Source organism: Oncorhynchus tshawytscha, unplaced genomic scaffold, assembly GCF_018296145.1.
Source record: "Oncorhynchus tshawytscha isolate Ot180627B unplaced genomic scaffold, Otsh_v2.0 Un_contig_5463_pilon_pilon, whole genome shotgun sequence".
NCBI classification, from domain to species: Eukaryota; Metazoa; Chordata; class Actinopteri; order Salmoniformes; family Salmonidae; genus Oncorhynchus; species Oncorhynchus tshawytscha.
This window is the reverse complement of record NW_024607501.1, coordinates 19,506-25,000: the sequence shown is the minus strand read 5'-3', so window position 1 is coordinate 25,000 and position 5,495 is coordinate 19,506. Positions and strand designations below refer to the sequence as shown.

The 5,495-nt window shown below is 43.6% G+C and overlaps 1 pseudogene; it reads right to left on the bottom strand.

Annotated features, from left to right (window-relative positions):
- Positions 1–4,568, bottom strand: part of LOC112221293 — a 5,873-nt pseudogene extending 1,305 nt beyond the window's left edge.
- Positions 4,569–5,495: the final 927 nt, after the last annotated feature.

Genomic DNA, 5,495 nt, shown 5'->3' with positions numbered 1-5,495 from the left:
ATCAGGTAGGATCAGTCCCTCACCGTTCAGACATCAGGTAGGATCAGTCCCTCACCGTTCAGACATCAGGTAGGATCAGTCCCTCACCGTTCAGACACCAGGTAGGATCAGTCATCAGGTAGGATCAGTCCCTCACCGTTCAGACGCCAGGTAGGATCAGTCCCTCACCGTTCAGACATCAGGTAGGATCAGTCCCTCACCGTTCAGACATCAGGTAGGATCAGTCCCTCACCGTTCAGACACCAGGTAGGATCAGTCCCTCACCGTTCAGACACCAGGTAGGATCAGTCCCTTACCGTTCAGACACCAGGTAGGATCAGTCATCAGGTAGGATCAGTCCCTCACCGTTCAGACATCAGGTAGGATCAGTCCCTCACCGTTCAGACATCAGGTAGGACAGGCCACCGTTCAGTCATCAGGTAGGATCAGTCCCTCACCGTTCAGACATCAGGTAGGATCAGTCCCTCACCGTTCAGACATCAGATAGGATCAGTCCCTCACCGTTCAGACACCAGGTAGGATCAGTCATCAGGTAGGATCAGTCCCTCACCGTTCAGTCATCAGGTAGGATCAGTCCTCACCGTTCAGACATCAGGTAGGATCAGTCCTCACCGTTCAGACACCAGGTAGGATCAGTCATCAGGTAGGATCAGTCCCTCACCGTTCAGTCATCAGGTAGGATCAGTCCCTCACCGTTCAGACATCAGGTAGGATCAGTCCCTCACCGTTCAGACACCAGGTAGAATCAGTCATCAGTCAGTCCTCACCGTTCAGTCATCAGGTAGCATCAGTCCCTCACCGTTCAGTCATCAGGTAGGATCAGTCCCTCACCGTTCAGACATCAGGTAGGATCAGTCCCTCACCGTTCAGACATCAGGTAGGATCAGTCCCTCACCGTTCAGACATCAGGTAGGATCAGTCCTCACCGTTCAGACATCAGGTAGGATCAGTCCCTTACCGTTCCAAGCGTTCAGACATCAGGTAGGTCTGGTTGGCCTCCATGATGAAGGTGAGCTGGTTGAGGAGGTCCTCTGATTGGATGAGCCCCTCCAGACGTCCCCACCACCGTCATCTTACGGTCCTTCAACATGATCATGGCCAGGAACGGGTAAGTGTTCTCACGCAACGCCTGGGACACTGAGGTACAGACACACAGGGGGAAAAAAACACACCAAACACACATTAAAACAACACTGAAATAAAGTGATTGATTAAGATCATCCATCATCCCTAAGAGATTCCACCTCATATCTTAAGAGGACACTGAAGAAAATCATCCATCATCCCTAAGAGATTCCACCTCATATCTTAAGAGGACACTGATGAAAATCATCCATCATCCCTAAGAGATTCCACCTCATATCTTAAGAGGACACTGATGAAAATCATCCATCATCCCTAAGAGATTCCACCTCATATCTTAAGAGGACACTGATGAAAATCATCCATCATCCCTAAGAGATTCCACCTCATATCTTAAGAGGACACTGATGAAAATCATCCATCATCCCTAAGAGATTCCACCTCATATCTTAAGAGGACACTGATGAAAATCATCCATCATCCCTAAGAGATTCCACCTCATATCTTAAGAGGACACTGAAGAAAATCATCCATCATCCCTAAGAGATTCCACCTCATATCTTAAGAGGACACTGATGAAATTCATCCATCATCCCTAAGAGATTCCACCTCATATCTTAAGAGGACACTGATGAAAATCATCCACAGTTCCAGCACAAATGATTTACTTTTATTTTTCTTTAACCCCATTTAACCATATCAAACTGACTGAGAACACGTCCTCATTTACAACAACAACGAAGAGTGAAGGACGAGGCCAGTTCCTCTTTGTAGAATGTATCTTCAGCTCTAGGAGATCTAGGTAGTGAAGACGCAATGCAAGAGTAGACGGATGTGTACCTCTGTATCCCTCAGGCCTGCTGGTGGAACAGGCCCAGAACAGCATCCTGGTGTTGAGGAAGGTCAGGACCTCTTCTGTACATAACGTGGAGCTGGAGGAAGATGGAAACAGAAGCATCATTAATATAAACCGTGAGAGGAAAGATGTACCGAGTACACTTTAAGGAAAACATCTAATAAATGAAGAGTGGATGGTATGTGTATAATACCAAGCATGACACAAATAAAGAAACAGGCATGGTATGCCTTCGTCCAATCAACTGAATCCATATTCAAACCAATCATCAACAGACCCTGAATTATAACTAGATAACCAACTAATGATTCTTGCCTCCCTGGAAAAAGGACAATAGTACCCAACGGTGCCTGGCCTTCCAGAGTTTGGGTATTGCATTGTAGTATCATTGTGCATTTTGTTGCCCGTGTATGTTGACCTCGTGTAAAGTGATCACTTGTTATTGGACCTACCGACAGAACTGGTCTGTATCCTGGTGGTCCTCTCCATGGAGGTAAACTAACAAGTAGCGAAGCTCACGTTTGGCATCGTTCAATGCCTACAGGGGGAAAACAAAAACACACACCTCACTGAATAACACCACCAGATGTCGACCAAGTTAGACATCGATTCAATCCACGTAGAACCTACATGGATTCTGGAACATCCACTTTCTTAAAACCATTTAGTCGGTTGTTCAATAAAATACAACGTAAGGTGTGTCAACTGGGGGGGGTGTTCTTCTGCGTTCTAGCATACTTGTTGTGGATGGTCAAGGTACTAGTATCCCAAATTGAGAATTAAACTGGGGAACCTGAGTAACACACCTGGCTATATGTTCCCTGGTAAAACACTGGATGCGATCGACCGTACTTCTCTTCAAAACTATGGATGAAGGAGACCACGTCACCCACAGGGTCTGTGACGCGTCCACGAGGGTCTGGCCTGACCCACCGCAGGGCAAACCTGGTTAGGAAGGAGGAGGAGGAACCAATCAGTCACCTTTATACAGAAACGTCAGGGGAACTGATGGCCAAATACAGTTTCTTTGTATTACCTGAATATGTCCAGAAGTGTGTAATATGTCAATCTGAAAGGTAGCATTATCATGTAGTAACTCCATCCTATTAATCCCTGGACAAACATAAGAAAAAGACCAGATGCAACATGGTCAGAAAAGTGGGAAGATTGAATGAGAAAACTACAGCTGGATGATTTCAGTAAGCAGAAGGTTGCGCCACTGTGTATGCGAATGTCATATTGCAGATTCTACCTTAAAGTTGAGATGCTAGAACAGTTTACCGGTGACATATAAGAGCAAAATGAGAAGAACATCATAAGAGACAGAGAGACAGAATGTGTGTGTACGTACTCTGGGTTGTGGCCTGGAGACGATATAGCTATACACTCTGTGGTCTGCTGTGTTGACCTGTAAGGGTCTGGAGGGCGGAGGGTTAAACACACTGGGAACTCCTTCCTGCTCGTTCAGTCTGTCCTGCACTGCAGCCTGGGAACGAACACACACACACACCATTTTCCATTTGATCTCACCGTGCACACCACAAGAAGACTAAACCGTGTCGCAGAGCTCATGCAGAATATTGAAGGCAACATTTCTCATATATATATTACTGCACGTAGGTCATTTATAACAGTGCAACCTCTGATGAACTATTGGATTCACTGGGTGCATCATAACCTGTGTATAATGTAGTCGTTAAGGCCCACATCAAAAACAGCCATTCATGTATTTTGGGGGGACAGTTCTTACCTCGATGTTCCAATTGTGTTGTTCTAATGTACGACGACATTGGTCCATAGACTCTAAACCTGTCAAGTCCTGGAAAATCAAATGCAAAAAAAATTACAATCTGAACTCTCAGATCTAACACTGGTTGGTGTACACGAGATTGGACAAATCTGTGAAGTTATGTTCAACCGAATTTATTTCCAATATGTTACTTTCCTACAGGCCATTTCCACATCTTGGGTATGGATGAGACAGAGGGGGCCTTACTAGGAATGAACCAGTCATTGCTTGTCATGTGTCATTAACAGTTGTGTGTGTCTGATGTTCACTATCAAACCATCTTCTAGCTAAAATGCTAAGTAACGTTAGCTTGGCTGACCAAGTAAACTGCTAGCTAGCTAGTTAGCCAACTGTCGTTAGCTTAGCTAGTTAGTTAGTTGGCGTAAGTTAACCAAGTGCTGCAGATAACCAAGTTAAACATGTCCTTTCTAATTCACATTACACTGATTTAAGTTTGTTGATTCGTTTCTTTGTGAGTATTGTCGGGAACGAACTAGCAACTCAAGACAATATTTAGGATAGAAAATAATTGTTGTGTTGCTAGATTAGATATAACGTTAACGGTAGCAAGTTAGCTAACGTTAGCGGTGGCGCTATGGGGTATCAACATTATATTGTCAAAAAAGCGTTTTTTTTACACCCATTAGCGTGCTTTATTTTAGATAATGTCCTTCATATATCTAAACATACATTAATATGGAGTTATATAAAAAATAAATACTTAAACCTGAAGAAAGGCTGACTACCTGAAATTGAAGGAGTTTTTCGGTCTGCGCCTGAGATAATTCCTGCTCCTCTGGCGCCGCCATCTTACCTCGCCAACAGTGACGTGCAATTCGCAAACGATTCATTATTCGACTCTTTTTTTTTTTTTTTTACTGACTCGAGAGTCATGATTCATTGATTCATTATTCGACTCTTTTTTTTTTTTTTTTTACTGACTCGAGAGTCATGATTCACTTATTCATTTAATCGAGTCTTTTTTTTTTTACTGACTCGAGAGTCATGATTCATTGATTCATTAGTCGACTCTTTTTTTTTTTTTTACTGACTCGAGAGTCATGATTCATTTTTCTGAATGACTCATTCGTTTGAGTTGTTCGTTTGACCTGCCTAGTGCTGGCAGTAATGATTCCAACAACACGATTGATACACGCTGCTCTGTCTCAGTGGCTCCCAGAGGACTGTTCCGAGCACCAAACTGTCTGTCATATGCGCGGAAAATTGATAATAAGCATAGTACATAGAGAAGAAAAATACATGTTTAGAACTGATAATTGATCATGGTACAAGAATGTTTGCAATTTATTGAATGTTACGGAAACAGCGTTGTAGAACCAAAACATACACAGCCTCTGCTCATCAAACTCGAGAACTAAAAGCCAATTTATGTTTGATTCCGAAGATGTGGTCAGCAGATTCATATGGAGGGTGAGATGCAATTGCGGAGGCAACCAGAGGCATGAAGAAGCCAAATTGAGCTCTATATGGTGTCAATGTGCACCTCTCACATTTTGCAATAATGTAGCTCATCATTGACATGATTGGTTGAGGTTGGGTGGGGGCTACAGGTCCAGTATAAACACAAACTCAATTTGTGTAACCTTTATTTAACTAGGCATGTCCGTTAAAAACGAATTATTATTTACAATGACGGCGTCATGCTAGAGGCATCACTACAGACCCTGGTTTGATTCCACGCTGTATCACAAACCGGCCGTGATTGGGAGTCCCATATGGCGGCGAACAATTGGCCCAGTGTCGTTA